Below are 16,945 nucleotides of genomic sequence, written 5' to 3'. Positions count from 1 at the left end.
ACTAGACCCATTATAGAGTACAACGCCCCGTTTGGTATGTACCTCTCAAGACATCTGCAACAACTGGAAAGGCGGCAGAAATACCTCACTAAAAGAATCACTGGCCTAACGCAGATGCCGTACTCTGACCGCCTTAAAAAACTCCAGCTATACTCTGTCGCATATCGTCTACTCAGTGGTGATCTCTGCTTAACATACAAGGCCATGTCAAACCCAGAGCTGTTGGACATGCTACACTTAAAGAAATCCCAATCCCTCAGAGCCACATGCTCCAGGGATCTAAACCCTGTCATCACAATAAACAAAACATGCTAGAGGGATAGGTTCCTGACCCAGAGACTCCCCAGACTCTGGAATAGACTGCCCATACATGTCAAGCAGAGCACCTCTTTGGCCCTCTTCAAAAGGAACCTTGACGATTGGATGGGAGAAAGGAAGTTCACCCCGGGGATCACGTCAGTCGCCCTGCTAGACAAGGGTCCAGGGAAGTAAATAGTGTGGGGAAAAATAGCCAGGGAATTGTTATGGCTAGGCTTATATAGGCCCTAGGGCTGATAGCCTAGTACCAACCTATGAACCTATGGGTCTACTACAGGTGCTTGCTTGCTAGTAGCTCCGGATACACCTGCTTGTTGCCACTTGCTTGAAAAAAGTAAGAGCTCTAACTCACAGTAATCCAGTCTCCAGTTTCTGTATAGCCCTTCCAACACTCTGTCCTGTAAACTATATAGCCTTACCAGATGGTAAGTTTAAAACTCCAACCTAGATGTTCTTCCTGTTTCACTGTTACAGTCATCACATTTGGGTTATCCCTGCTGGGGTAGCCCTTGGCCGGCCTGAATACCAGAGACTTAGTATTTCTGCGTCAGTTGCTGTCACTTGAAGACTGATGGCAGGTAGTCAGGGGTATAAAGGAAGGCAGCCAACACCATTACATCAGTCTTTCTTGCCATGGAGCCTGAAGCAGAAGCAGTTCGCACAAGTGCCGGTTGGCTGCTACCTGAGTTTCGTTTCTTAATTGAAGTTGAAGTCTTCTAAAGCTAAGTACCCCGTTGGGGATCCTTTTTTCTTGCACTAACCGGTGTCAGAAAAAGTTAATAATTGTCTCACCTGTGGAAAGCAGATACCACATTGGGACTTCCCTTCCTACTGCGTCACTTGTCTAGGCCCAGACCACGTTATCCATCATTGTCGGTTCTGTGGTTTAACACCAGAACTATTTGTCGTCGGGCCCTTATTGTAGACAGATATTTCCGTTTACAGTCCTCAAATTCCGATATGGCTTCCATAAGCCATCCGACAACAGACCTTCTGAAAAAAATGTAAAGATAAAGACAGAGACAGATTGCACAAGACTAAACCTTCCGACGACGCTTCCGCCAAGCTGGTCGTCAGTTCTCCAGAATTCAGTGCGGTGACAGCCCCCGATGCCCGCTTCAGTTAATTTGCAGGTCTGTACTGAGACCCTTTCGGAGTCTGGTATGCCGCAGAACTCTTCTTCGTCTAAGGATTCTGTGGTCTTGACTACCTTGGATGGGTCCAGAGCCGCTGTGCAGGCACCGGCTTCTGAGGAAGTCCTTCGCAACACCGAATCCAGACATAAACCGACACCTTCTTTCACGGCTACCGTTCTTTCTAAACCAACCGAGTTCCTTAGACCCAAGGGTTGAACCACCCCCAAGAAACTGCCTTCCAACCATTATTTGGCACCTGCTCCCTTGACTCATTCACAAATGCTTAGAATGGCAGACGTCCTTATCATGCTCAATAGGGGAAGCCAAGCCACTCCCTCAAAAAGAAAAAGAGATCTGTCTCTAGAAGTTTTGTCTGAACAAGAGTCCGATGAATTTGATATATCTGACTATGAAGACATGCAACCCCGCTCTACAAATGAGGATTCTGATGCAGAGGAATCTATTCCTTCATCCTCTCCCCCAGAGGTCTTTTCCTTTGGGGAAAACCTGCATACTCTAAGGGAGCATTTTAAATGGGAGAGTCAAGACTATCCACAGTCTAAAAAGAGACTCAGAGTTCCTGGGCCTTCCATCAGCAAAGGCCTTTAGCCATCCCCTCAGTCCTAGATGTGGTAGATAATGTCTTCCTTGAATCCAGCTTGACTCCAGACGCCCTACCTCCTGCTCTTAGAAAGCCAGACAAGTACTACAGAGTCCCTGACTCTCAAGAAATTCTCTTTAAAAACCCAACAGCGGACCCTGAGGTCATTACTCAACGACCAAAAGGGGTTAAAGCTACTTCAGCTAAGAATCCCACCCCCTCAGGCAGGGATTCCAGAGCACTGGACAGATGGGGTAAAAAAGTATACACCTCCGCTACTCTTGCAATCAGGGTACTCAGTTGTCAGTTTCATATGCTTAAATGTTAGCAACATACCTTGGAACTCCTTAAACAAAAAAAATTCCTCCTTTCCTGCATGGGCAGAATCTAAAGATTTACTGGAATTAATGCACTCTGCTGGTCAAGTAACTAAACACACTTTGCACTGCGGTTTTGATGCCCTAGAAGCTTCTTATAGGGCAGCAGTCACTGGATCTGTCATTAGAAGACATGCATGGCTTAAGGAACAACCCCTGCCAGACAATGTCAGATCAAAATTGTTGGATGCACCCTTGCACAAAGATAACTTATTTGGTACTAAAGCAGAAGAGGTGTTAAAAAGATGGGGGAAAAAAGCAAAATCTATGCAGACTGTTAAAGATTTCTTACAGGTACAGCCCCTTAGGTTCAGCAAGCATTTTCCTTCCAAGCACTGGTCCTTTCCTGCAACTAGTAAACAGGGCCAGCCTAGACCCCATGGAAACAAGACCTCCAAGACAGCAGTCCCATGGGTTGCAGAAATCTAAGCAATGGACTGCCTCCACTTCAAAACCTGGGAGTTCTAAGCCCCCCCCTATGGCAAAAACTCACAATGACTCACCCCCATCCCTACCTCGCCTCTGCCCACCATCACATACCCGTAGGAGGAAGACTCTCCTTTCACTCAAGCAGCTGGGCCACCATTACCAAGGACCAATGGGTTCTGAACATTGTGTCTCAGGGGTACAAATTCTCCTTTCACACCCTTCCAACCCCCAAAGGGTTCCCAGATCTACCACCAAATCATTGGGCAGAGGCTCAAAAGCAAATCCATATCCTGCTCTCCTTAGGAGCAGTAGAACACATTCCTGCAGAGAAGGTAGGCCAAGGCTTTTACTCCAGACTCTTTCTGGTACTCAGAAAAAGGGTACCTGGTGCCCCATCCCCGATCTGTCCATTCTAAACACCTTCCTGGTTATCCCAAAATTCAAAATGCTCACCCTGCAGCAGTTGCTACCCATGCTGTCCAAGGACGCTTGGCTAGTTATCCTGGACCTAAAAGAGGCCTACCTCCACATTCCCATCAGGGAGTCCTGCAGAAAATATCTTCGCTTCAGGGCAGGATCTCAGCATTTTCAGTTCTCTGCACTTCTTTTTGGCTTATCTACTGCTCCCAGAGTTTTCACAAAATGCCTCTCTTGGGCCATTGCTTTTTGCAGACAAAGAAATATTCAAATTTATCCCTACTTAGACCACTGCCTTATTCAGGCAAACAGCTAGAAAAAGCTGCTCAAATACCTGGCCTTTGTAAAGGACCTACTAACCTCCTTAGGGTACACAATCAACAAAAAGAAATCCAAACAGGTACCCACCAAGATGATAATCTTCCTAGGAATAAGTTTGGACACAGCATCCCAGATGGCATGCCGAACACCAGAGAAACAAAGTTTCCTGTCAGCTTATATCTCTTGACTGGCCATCAGGCCCCAGCTTTCTGCAAGGGAAATCCTGCAAGCCTTGGGGTTCATGGCATCTTGCAATACTCCTTATTCTATATGCCAGACTGCATCTGAGGAAACTTCAATGGTACCTAAAGAGGCTTTGGTGTCACCACTTTCAAGATCTGGAAACTCTTTTACCTTATTCCTTGCCTGAGGGAGGAATTTCTTTGGTGGGCAACAGCCTGCTCCCACAACAAGGGACTGCCCTTCTTCCCACACCCCACCACCCAGACCCTCACCACAGACTCTTCAGACTACACTTGGGCTGCACACCTGGATGGCAGGTGCATACAGGGCCTATGGAACCGCCAGCAACTTCCCCTGCACATCAGTCTAAAAGAGGTGATGGCTGTGCAGCAGGCCTTGATAGCTTTCAAACCCCTTCTCTCTCCAGGGGTTCTCCTGATCAAAACGGGCAATGCCACAGTGATGTGGTGCATCAACAGGCGGGAGGGACTCACTCCTACCTGCTGTGCAGGCTGGCCCTGACCCTTTGGTTCACAGCCTCTTCCATGCATCTACACCTGTTAGCACAATACCTGCCAGGTTCTCTCAACTCCCTGGCAGACCAATTAAGCAAAAAAATGTTGGACCCCCATGAGTGGCAGCTCAACAGAAACACCTTCTTACTAATAACTCACAAATGGGGAACCTCGGAGGTCGACCTGTTTGCCTCCCACACCAACCATCAGCTTAGCAGATTCTGCACCAGGGAGCATCACTGCATGGCGTGGAAAGTAGATGCCTTGTCCTTCCCCTGGGTAAACCTCTCAGTCTATGCCTTTCCTCCCCTACTTCTCATTCCCAAGAGAAATATCAAAATAAGGGAGGAAAAACCAAGGACCACTCTCATAGCTCCAGACAGCACTGGTACCCCTTGCTGCACAGCCTGTCCCCACTGCCCCAGGTTCCCAACCTCCTAACCCAGAGGGCAGAGGAATTCAAGCATCTCCAATTGCAGACACTCAGTTTGGCAGCTTGCCTTATAACCTGACTCCTGACCAATCTGCCCTCCTCAGTAAACAGGTTCTGGATGTTATCCAAGAGGCCAGACGCCCTAGCATCAGAATGTCTTAAGCAGGTAAATGGAAAAGGTTCTGCACCTGTATCCAGGCTAAGGGAGCCAATACGGCACAGCTCTCCATCCCTCTCATCCTGGACTACTTAACTTATCTGCTACACAGTGGTCTCTCTTTCTTCATTATAAAAATTCATGCCTCTGCTATTTTCGCTCATTTTCCCACTGAGCAGCCTCTTTTTTCACACCCTGTGATCAAGCAGTTCTTCAGAGGGGCCAACAACTTGAGGCCCTCCAGGGGGGTGCCAGCACCGGCTTGGGACCTTAACTTTATCCTGGAAAAGCTCACCCTGCCTCCATTCAAACCAGCTTCTTCTGCAGAGATAAAATTTCTGTCCTGGAAGACAGTTTTCCTCCTGGCCATCACTTCAGCCAGAAAGTCTCTGAGCTGCAAGCACCCATGGCAGAGGAACTCTTCACCATCTTCCATGCAGACAGGGTATCCCTCAGAACTAATCCATCCTTCATGCCCAAGGTGATATCCAGTGTGGCTCTCAACCAATCCATCCATTTGCCCACCTTCTTTCCTAACCCTCAAAACAAAGGGGAAAGGATTCTGCACTCTCTAGATGTGCATAGATAGCTCAGATACTATCTGGACAGGACTAAACCCTTCAGAAAATCTGATCAACTGCTGGTTAGCTTTGCTTCAGGGGGAGAGGGCAAAGCAATCTCCAAGCAAATTATTTCCAAATGGATAGCACACTGCATCCATTTCTGCTACAAGCAGCATGGCAAGCCTCCCCCCAAGGGGGTTAGGACCCATTCCACCAGAGCAGCCTCCACCTCTGCATCATTCCTTAGAGGGGTCCCCAACAGGGAAATCTTGGAGGCTGCCACTTGGACAACTGTTCACACCTTTACCAAACATTACCACCTGCCTCTCTTCTCTAAATCCAGGGCAGGTTTTGCCTCTGCAGTCTTGCAGGGCATGCTAGCCAGTACCTTGCTTCCTTGACTGCATCCACCCATTTCCTCAGCTGATGACTGCAACAGTGAAACACAAAGAACATAGTACAGTTGTGTACACATACCATAAATGTAGATGTTCGAGTGTCTTCACTGTTGCAGTCCTGGTTTCCTGTCCTCCATCCCCCTTTTTCTTTTTTTTACCTCTCTTCCTTGTTGTTCTTTCCTTAGAAGGAACATATTGTCATATATTGGTGTTTTTCCACTGGTGGTGTCCTGCCACCAGAGCCTAGCCTCCTACTTTGGGGGCTCCTGACCAGTTAGGGTAAGAAAAACTGATGTAATGGTATCAGCTACCTTCCTTTATACCCCTGGTGACCTGACGTCAGTCTTCAAGCGACAGCAACTGACACAGAAATACTAAGTCTCTGGTATTCAGGCTGGCCGATGGCTACCCCAGCAGGGATAACCCAAATGTGATGACTGCAACAGTGAAGACATTCAAACATCTACATTTATGGTAATTGTACACAACTGTACTTTCCCAGCCAAACTCCTTGGTCCCTTTCACTAAACCTCTACACCCTTTCACAGACTGTGAAGTCCCTGATAGCACACTAAACCTAAAATTAGAATCCCTCTCCCCAAACCTAAATTCCATGAACAACTCCCTAACCCTAAAGGTCTCTTCACACTCCCTAAATCTAAAACTCACTTCTCCCTAAACCTGTTTCCCAATCACTCCCTAACCCTAAAACTCCCTTCCCACACCCTAAACCTCCAACCACCACCAAACCTTAGTTATCTGATTGCTCTTTAAATCTAAAACTCCCTTCCTGTTTCTTATTCCTAAAATTGTTTTCCTGCTCCCCTAGAACAGTGTGTGTGTGTGTGTGTGTGTGTGTGTGTGTGTGTGTGTGTGTGTGTGTGTGTGAGATATACCTTTAAGAAGCTTTCCAGCGATTCAGCAGTGCATATAAGTATTGAGCACATACAAGTAAGAGTGCCATTTTGAGTGAGCAGCCAGAGTGTGAGCATACAAGTGTGTAATCTTACAAGTGTGTAATCAGTTAGATTAAGTTCAATGTTCGTACCATTCATCCTGATTTGTTTGTACACAATAAACTACTTAAACAAACACCCAAGCCTCAACGTTTTCTTAATGCACACAAGAAGAGCGACATGGTGTCAGAATGTGATCCAGAGTTACAGCCATGAGGCAACCAGTTAAAGTTGGAGGAATATACAGGAGTGGATCTTCCCTACTGCTTAAACAACTCCTAAAACAGGCCAGAAACAAATTTCAGGTACCAAAGCTTGATTAAATGATTTATTTTGTTACAGATATAAAACAAAGAGCTCAGAATGTTCAAAACAAATTTCTTATTAAACAAAATGTGCAAAACTGCGACGTATTGATAAAAATATTCTAAATAATTATGAAAATTTTGAAACAATATCCGAATCACATAAAATGTACAAAAAAGGGAAAACTGTATTTTTTCACTATGTGCTACTTTTTTGTATTAACTAAAGCTACTCAAAATATCCCCAGTGTGCAGTTATTTAGAAAGTACAGTTATTTCAAAGAATATTTTGCAAAGTATAGTTATTTCAAAGCATATTTCAAAGAGCTTATTGTACATTTTGGATATTATTACAAGTGCCTGGTGTGTGTAGTTCATACATAATATTACAAGGACCAGTTTGCATTTTGTTTTACTATAATCTGTGGGCATGGTATGAGGATTTTGCAGACCTGCATCTGTTGTGTTTGATAACAGTATTGCTGAAAAGTAGTGTGTGTTTGAGCAGGAATACAATATTTTCACACAGGCTGCTTTTTCCTGACAAAGACATTTATTCTTCTTAATTTAGCTGGTTCAGAGGCCATTGAAAGAGAGCGTTCATTTGTGTATGTACCTGCTGTGTACGCAGGGGAGGGGGAAGACCACCATATAGTGGTACCGGCTGAAACAAGGGAAGACCCTGAGTGCTTAAAACATAAATTTAGATTAATGTGTAAACACCAAACGAATATTACAATGGAAATGCACTTATTTTACACAAGGGATCAAAAGTCTGATGAATAATGCTAAAATGTGCAGATCTGGTGAGTTTGTCTGTGGTATTAATAATGACATAGTGAGAAAGATTGTGCTTCGAGACAGTGATTTGACATTAAAATAAGGTCATTGAGATTTGTCAGATATGCAAGCTTACAGAAGAGTACACAAGTATGCTTACAAATGAGAATAGCCATGGAAGGCACAGTGCCAAAGCTCATGTTGTTAGTATGTAGCACATGATTAAAGGAAACAGGCCCAAGCACATGGTAGCTACTGCAGGTCTTGTAACAGTCCCTGGGAAACCCTGAGTCTTTCCACTAAATTCCAGAGCATGCTTGTTTTAGCATAAGGTTGAGTCAGTCAAAACATGTGCCCCCACCTAGCTTCATAGTCAACTGTTGTAATTGTAGTGTAAATCACAAACACAAAAGAGAAACGTGCTTAGCTCTTGGTCAGCAGTGTCATTCTTGCAATAAGTGGAGTCATTTCAAAAGGTTTTGTAAATCAAGTAAGACACATTCTTTTATTAAAAGAGGGCATTTCAAGAGGCAAGTTAATCAATTAGAAAGCTGCGACCCTACTTTTTATGTTTATGGTGTGTCTGTGCTTCATAGGTTCATAGGACTATACTAGGCTGTTGGCCTGGATGCCCTTATAAGCCTATAATTTTGCCCATGTTCCCTCAAAGTCAGCACCTGTTTCCCCTGTCCAGCAGGGACACAGGTGGTATCCCAGGGGCATATTTTCTGTTTCCCAACCAGTCGTCCAGGTTCTTCTTAAAGAGGTCTAAAGAGGGACTCTGCTTGACATGGAGAGGGAGTCTATTCCACGGGGGAGGGGGGTCTTTGGGACACAAATCTATCCCACCAGCAAATTCTATCAATGTTACAGACCAGGTGAAACAGTTAATGCAGTAGATTTGTGGGAACAGAATGACATAGTTTGTACTGTTTGATTAATGGGAGTCCAGTGGAGCTCAAAGTAGATATGGGCTCAAAATGTAGTGTTATGTCAGCAGAAACTTTTGCTAGAGTAAAAGCTGCAGAATAACTCGATTTGACAAAGTGTATGAAGCTTGTTGCTTATGGTGGTGAAGAAATTCAAACTGAAGACTCGGTAGTGGTTTTGCGTTACTCTGCTGGGAACAGCTGTGACTTGCAGTTTTTCATAGTTAAGAGGCACGTGCAGTCATTGGTGGGCTTCAGAGGCAGTTTGAAAATGGGACTGCATTCATCTTAATAAAGAAGTTCACCATATAACCCTGAATGACAACAGCTCAAATTTTGCCCACAGTGTTTTTTCTGAGCATGCTGATATTTTTGCAGACAAACTAGGCGAACTACCAGTTGTATACTCCATGAAGTTAGACCCAGAGGTCAGCCCAGTTATCAGACCAGCACGGAAAGTTCTAGTAGCTATAGAGAACAGAGTCAAAAGCCAAGCTAGACAAATTGGTGCAGCTAGGAGTAATTTGTCCAGTAGAAGAACCTACTGAATGGTTATCTTCCATGGTGGTGGGTTTATATTAGAAAGACAAAATGTCAAAACAGCTAACGCTCTTAGATCAACCCAAAATGATCAAAGCTCCTAACCCTCGAATGGCCACAAAAATGATTTTTTTCCCCAGGGATAAAATCGCTGGGCTATTGTCGGGGCTTTGCCGTTTCCTCCACTGTCTGTAGTGTGATTTCGGAGTTGGTATATTTAAGTAAGGGGAGGAGTGGGGGGCACAGCCCCCCACATCTGGATGTGTGGGGGGGTACAGTCTCCCCCCACACACACATTTTATTTTGTGTTTAGATTTCTTTTTTTCTTTTTTTTTTTTTTGTCGGCCCAGTGATTTTTTTCCCAGGGGAAAAAAATTGCTGTTGTGGCCATTCGAGGTTTAGCAGGTTTGATCATTTTGGGTCAATCTTAGCGAGTTCGCTGTTTTGAAGTTTCATCTCTCTAATGTAGACCCCATGGTGGTAGCTCATAAGAAAAGCTCAGATGATATCAGAATATGTATTGATCCTAGAGATCTGAACACAGCATTAAAAAGACTTCACTATCCAGTGCACACAAAGAGGTTGCTGCCCTCATGCCATACACCACTGTTTATTCTGTCTTAGATGCAGAGAGTTCATTTTGGCAAATTTGGGTTGACCGAAAATCTTCAATGTTAAGCACATTCAGTACAGCATTTGAAAGATACAGATTACTGAGAATGCCATTTGGAATAAATTCTGCCAGTGAAGTCTTCCAGCGTGCAATGGAACAAATTTTTTTCTGGCTATCCCTGTGCTATTGTAGTAGATGATATTCTAGTAGGAGGAAGTGGTGAAGTTGAACATGACAGAAACCTCAGGAAAGTACAGGAAAAAGCACGTGAAGTGACTCTTAAGCTGAATCCTCAGAAGTGCAAGTTCAAGCTACGAGAAGTTACTTATGTTGGTCACTTGTTTTCCATTTCGGGCTTACGACCAGATCCTTCCAAGCAAATAGCAATTCTTCAGATGCCAGACAGTGTTCAAGCCCTACAACTTTTTCTTTTTATGGTCAATTATCTAGGCAAGGTCATTCCAGATTTAGGCCAACTTTCAGCACCGCTCAGAGAGCTGACATGCAAAGATGTAATTTGGTCATGGTCAGAACAGCACCAGAGAGTATCCTATGTCCTGAAACAGAAAATTGGCAGCCCACCAACTCTCAGCTACTGTGATGTTCACAAACCAGTTACTCTTTCCTGTGATGCTTCTAAGTTTGGTCTAGTTGCAGTCATTCTTCAAGAAGGTAGACCAGTAGCCTGTGCATGGAGAACTCTTACCCAAACCAAGATGCCATATGCCCAGATTGAGAAAGAGCTTTAAGCTATTGTGTTTGCATGTTTGCAGTTTCATGATTTTATTTATAGTCGAACTATCCAGATCGAAACTGACCACCAACCTCTAGTTACTATTTTAAGAATGCCTCAAATTGCAAAAGTGCAATTTCAGTCTTGTTTACACAAAAGACAAACTACTTTATCTTTTTGATACTTTATCCAGATCGCCCAGAAAAAACACAGAACAGCATAACAATGAGCAAATTGATTTTGAGGTCATGGAAGTGAGAAATTTTTCTTCCACACATCTTAATGAGCTTAGAATTCACTCATCTTCAGATCAAATTCTCCAGAAGCTAAACAACTTTATCATTTGAGGATGGCTTTCATAGCAGTCTTGTTTACCAGTAGAAGTACAACCTTATTTTCCATACAGAGATGAGATTTTGTCAGACAGTGGTATCATCATGAAAGGTTCTATAGTGATTGTTCCAAAATCCTTGCAACTAGAGTGTATTACGATCTTGCATTGTTGCCACCCAGGAACTGATTCTACCAAAAGAAGGGCGAGAGGTCTAGTATTTTGGCCTTCTCTGTTAAGAGATATTGAGAAAGTACTTTCATCTTGTTCAGTATGTAGTAGTACAAAGCCACATCAACAAAAAGAACCACTTCAGTTAAGCCAGATTCCTGAACTACCTTTGTTGACAGTGGCCACAGATGTCTTTGAGTGGAATGATAAACATTACTTGGTGTTAGTAGACTTATTCAAATTGATTTGAGATTGACCTACTTCCCAATCTAACTTCCAGTACTGCCATTACTAAGCTGAAGCGACATTTTTATGTCCATGGTAGTCTGCACAGTTATATCTGACAATGGTGCATAGTTTACTTGTCAGCAGTTCAAGAAATTTGCAGAAGAGTGAGACTTTATTCATATTACGAGTAGTCCTGAATACCCCCAGTCAAACAGCTTGCCTGAACGTGAAGTTCTAAGTACAAAACAGCTGTTAAGAGAAATCCAGACATGACAATACCAGTATTTTTCTACACTTGTTGAATCTCAGAAACATTCCTTGTGATAAACATCTTGGTTTACCTGCCCAGAGACTTATGTCAAGACAAACCAGAACCCCACTACTAATTAGCAGCAATTTATTCGTTCCAAGTGCTAAGAACAACAAAGCAGTAAAAGCCCAACTGTTGAAAAAGCGTTTGTCCCAGAACACTTACTGTGATAAAACCAGCAGACTGCTCCATTCTTTACAAAAAGGGGAGAATAGTGATGATACAGATGTCGAAAAGTTTTGATCACATCGGATTTATGAAGAGTTTGTGTCAGTAGCTGAAATCGTACATTCACAAGGGGTGGAGCTCAGATGAAATCAGAAGCATTTGTAACCAGTGTCCAAACCAGTGTTACAGCATCTTGTGACAGGGACTGTAGTTCTCAGAATGACTTGTCCAGTGTTCTTGTTCCAGAGGACATTACGTCAGCAAACCCTGTTCCTGAGAAAATCCCTGAGACTACTTAAGAAGAGCATTCCTCAGTGAATGTCCCTATTCCTAAACCCAGTCCTATTATGTCACAATATCAGGTCGCTTCTTGAAACCTAGTTCTAGATACACAGCAAACCTTGACATGACTGTTATTTTTCTTAGTGTTTGTATACTTGCATGCCTATTGAAATGTCATTGTTTATATGAGATAGCTCATTAAAGAGGGAGGGTGTAGCTCAGTGTGTGATATGCCTTTAAGAAGCTTTCCAGTGAGTCAGCAGTGCATATAAGTACTGAGCACGTGCAAGTAAGAGTGCCATTTTAAGTAAGCAGCCAAAGTATCAGCATACAAGTATGTAGTCAGTCAGTTTAAGTTCACTGTTCCTGTCATTCGTCCTGATGCATTTGTATACAGTAAACTACTTAAATGAACACCCAAATCTCAACGTCTTCTTAATGCACATAAGAAGAGCGACACCCTCCTCCTGCTCCCTTCCCACTGCTCACATGAACTCATATTCGAGTTTGTGCATGTACAGCAGCCTAGACTGGCTACAAGGCAGTCAAGTCCCTAGCCCCAAGACGGTGTTTTTTGAGCACTTGGGACTCGAGTGCCTGTAGTGAAACCACTTATAATGACTGAGATAAATATTCTAAAGCTTTTTCTCCTTCTAACCCTCAAGCAGATGACAGAAAGACATTTATTTGCTACATTTGGAAAACAAAAAAAGATATATACATCTTCCAGTTTGGCATTTAAAACAAAGGTTTGCAAGACTCATGCCAAGAATCCTGTGTTTTTACTTAGACTTAGTAGTCTTTCCTGTTGGAAATACTAAACTCTGCCTCACAGGTTAGTGTGCATTCTATTAAGTATGCTTATGATATAGTGGATGCTGTGTCCAAGACTGCTGCTTACAAGTACAGTTATGTGCAGGAATGCATATAAAATCGCAGAATTTCCCTAATGATAAGGCTCAATTATTGAATGTATCTGAAGATTGGGAATTCTTCTGCTAAAATGTTAAATTAACTGGAGGAGAAGGTTCAAAGAGCTCTTTTTGTCCCCATCCCTAAAATACCAAAGCAATTATTTCTTCTTCTGTGATCCATTTTTTTAAAGCCCTTTAAATCCTGTCATGGATACAGATAACTACAGATACAAAGTTTGTAAAAATGAGTAGCTGCAGACTGCAGTGGGCAAACCCTTCCATCTCAATCAGGGTCCCCCCCTTTAAAAACAAATAAATGTGTGTGTGTGTGTGTGTGTGTGTGTGTGTGTGTGTGTGTGTGTGTGTGTGTGTGTGTGTGTGTGTGTATATATATATATATATATATATATATATATATATATATATATATATATATATACACATACACGCACACACAAATACATACATATTTTTTTCTGAAATGCTGTCAGACATTCTGTCGCAGGTTTGGTAAGAACCAGTGCTAATGTTCCCAACTCCCACAACTCACAGAAAGGAAGGCATATTGAGACCAATTTTGGACCTTTCAAAGATAAAACGCATTTCATTTGGTCCCAAAATTCAAGATGTTCACTTTGCAAACTCTCTTTTCTTATATTTTCAATTTCAAGACTTTTCCTGCCACTCTCGATCTCAAAGATGCCTTCCTGCTCATTCCGGTTCACAAAAAGCAGAGGTGTTGCCTAATCTTTACATTGGGATTGCATTTTCAACTTACTTCTTTGCCTTTTAGTCTTTCCACTGCTCCAAGAGATTTTACAAAGTACCTAGCCCCAGTCATAGTATTTTGCAAGCTTCATATTTAGAAGATGGCCTTTTTTCAACTCCCATCATCCAAGACACCCTAGCAGCTGTTCAATTCATAATTAATCTTTTCATCAGCCTGAATTTTAACCTAAATCTGAAAAAATGTCTTGTTTAAACTCTTCTTATATGTTAGTGTTTCTAGAGTGTCTCCTGGACACCTGCCTATCCACTGCTTACCTCCTTCCAGACAGATTATCATATTTTCAGATTTTCTTCTTGAATGTGGCTTATCAAAACATGTCCACAGCAAAAGAGTTCTTCAAAATTCTGGGTTACTTCACTTTGTCTGTACTAATGGTTCCACTTGTCAGACTATGCATAAAGAAAGTCCGGTGGTACATCAGATCTGTCTAAGTCCAGCATCTTCATACTGTATCCTTTCCATTTCTAGTGCCCAGTTTCATCGAGGAGTTTCTGTGGTGGGCCAGTCAGATCTTGCTAAATTCAGGCTCGCCAATTTCTGTCCCTCCTCTTCCTCTTGCTCATTCAGTTAAGATAGACATGTTGGACTTTGCATAAGGGCAGTCTCTCAAAGCATCAAGGTTCAGGGCATATGGGAGCCTCATTTCAGGAAGAAGCATATATTTCTGAAAAAGATGATGGTTCTAGTAGAAGCTATCAAAGCTCTAAATCAGTTGTGAACCCCTGGATGCCTTTTAGTGGTAAGATACAGCACTATAGTGATATGATAAGTAAATAAACTAGGGGAACATTGTCATACCCCCTTCCAGACTAGACACGATTTCCTGGGAACTGGCTATTGAGAAAAAAACTCACTCTGCAGGCCGCATACATTCTGTCAGAGCAGAGCACAATTGCAGACCCTTTCAGCAGATCCAGGATTAGACCCTCATGAGTGGATATAATACCCAGGCATCTTCCAAGAGATTGTGAACCTATGGAGAGCTCCACAAGTAGATCTGTTGCCTCCTGTCTCAACAGACAACAAAACCAACTCTGTTCTAGAATACTTTGCAGAAAGGCCCAGAAACCAATATGCTTTCTTTCCCATGGACTGAAATTCTCGTATATGCCCCCCTTTCCTCTACTATCTAAAGTCTTTCCAAAGATCACAACAGACTTGCCAAAGATACCTCTGGTGACTCCATTTTGGCTCAGACAACATTGGTTCCCCCAACAACAAATTCCAACAGACATTCTTTTGAAAATAGTGCCAAATATCACAACTTCCACAATATACTACTCACTTTTGACACTTAGAAGTAAATTTTATTACATAGACAACAAACCATAAAACAGTGAACTAGTGCCTTGGCTTACACCTTCTAGGTTCAAAAATTTTGTAAAACACTCAAATATATACCAAACCAGTTAATTAACCCATTATTCAATTACATTTCAGAAGTTCTTAAATAAGTAAAGGCACCAGTAACTACAAAATGTGCAAACACTACAGAATATATATTATTGATATTATTCCCACTTCAAAAAGTTTCAGAAAACACATACTTATCCTAAATTATCTAACATATTCAGCTTTGCAGTATATTAAATTATATAAAATCCCATCAGCTTAAATATTTCTTAAGAAGCTCATTATTAGTCCCCCTTGTAATGTAACATATGTAAAAATAAACCATACTTTTTGCAGTAAAATGTCGGAAGGATCCAATACAATTCGGAATTTTTTGGTACATAACATAAAAAATTGTAACAAATCAAAATCACTCATGCTTTTCCATAAAATGTAGTGCAACTGGACTAGTGATTGAGTTACTTTTAATATCCCTTGTATGCTCCTATATTCTCACCCTTACCTGTCGCACTGTTTTTCCTATATAGAATGTGTTATAAGGACAGACTAGTCCATATATTGCATCTTCTGGTAACAGTTATATACCTCAGGGACCACAAACAACCTATCATTAATCCTATATATACCATCCTTTCCCATGTACTTAAAAGCTTTATAGCCCCTGCATTCCATAGTAATAGATTTTCTCACAGAGGACAAGGGATCCCTAATCCACCCTACCATTCAAAATCACCATCTGATAGTATGGATGATAGGTTTTTGATCCCACTTGGGCACCTTTATTACTGAAAACATGCAACAAGTATTAAGGCACATTAGAAAACCTGCTACTAGAAAGTCATACTTGGCCAAATGTAAACTATTTTCTAGTTGGTGCCACGAAAGAGATCAAGATCCATCTTAAGCAGGAGCTCCTGTTCAACTCAGGGCTGGTGTATAGCTCTAAAAAGGTTCACCTTTTGGCTGTTTCTCCTTGTCTGCCTTTGGATCCCCCTTTTTCTTTATTCCAAGTTAAATTTTTGAAAAGGGATTTACTTACTAGACTACATAGAAAACACGTGGCATATCCTTGGAATCTTAATTTTGTGTTGGAAAAGTTAACTATATTCTGTTTTGAACCTAAGGACAGTTGTTCTTTAAAATGTTTCACTTGGACGGCTGTTTTGCTTATTGTTTTGGTTTCATTTAGATGGGTTTCTGAATTACAAGGTAACATCTACAGAACCGTTTCTGATTTTCCACAAAGACAGGGTGAGTCTTGTAGCCAACTGTTCCTTTATGAAGATTGTTTTTGAGTTTACTTTAAATTAGGCCATTCATCTCCCACTGTTCGGTCTTCAGTTAGATGGGAAAGAGTCCAACATACTTTGGATGCCCATAGGCAGTTAAGATTTTACCTGGACAGGACTAAAGATGTTATGAAGTCTAACCAACTTTGCATTTCGGATAGTCAATATCTAAACAAACCTTTTTGAGATGGCTCTCTCACCATGGAATATCCCCATCCCAGAAAGCCAAAGCTCATTCTACCAGCCCTGTAGCTATTTCTGAAGCTTTTTTGAATGGTGGTGGTGGGGGGGGGCTCTGTGTTAGTTCTAGAGGCAGCCATCTGGTCTTCTGTACTAGGCTGTGCAAGCTGGATCCAGTCTCCAGAACATCTTACAGCTTTTAAGGCTATTTGAATGTCTTGCCAC

The 16,945-nt window shown here is 42.2% G+C and overlaps 1 protein-coding gene across 3 annotated transcripts in view; it reads left to right on the top strand.

Moving 5' to 3' along the window:
- The window catches only part of DIP2B (disco interacting protein 2 homolog B), a 2,678,679-nt gene that overhangs the window by 1,924,677 nt on the left and 737,057 nt on the right, over positions 1–16,945 (top strand). The window lies entirely within an intron of this gene.

The sequence above is a fragment of the Protopterus annectens genome, chromosome 9.part0 (assembly GCF_019279795.1).
Source record: "Protopterus annectens isolate FY-2018-M chromosome 9.part0, PAN1.0, whole genome shotgun sequence".
In the NCBI taxonomy this organism is placed as follows: Eukaryota; Metazoa; Chordata; order Ceratodontiformes; family Protopteridae; genus Protopterus; species Protopterus annectens.
This window is presented reverse-complemented; position numbering and strand designations above follow the sequence as displayed.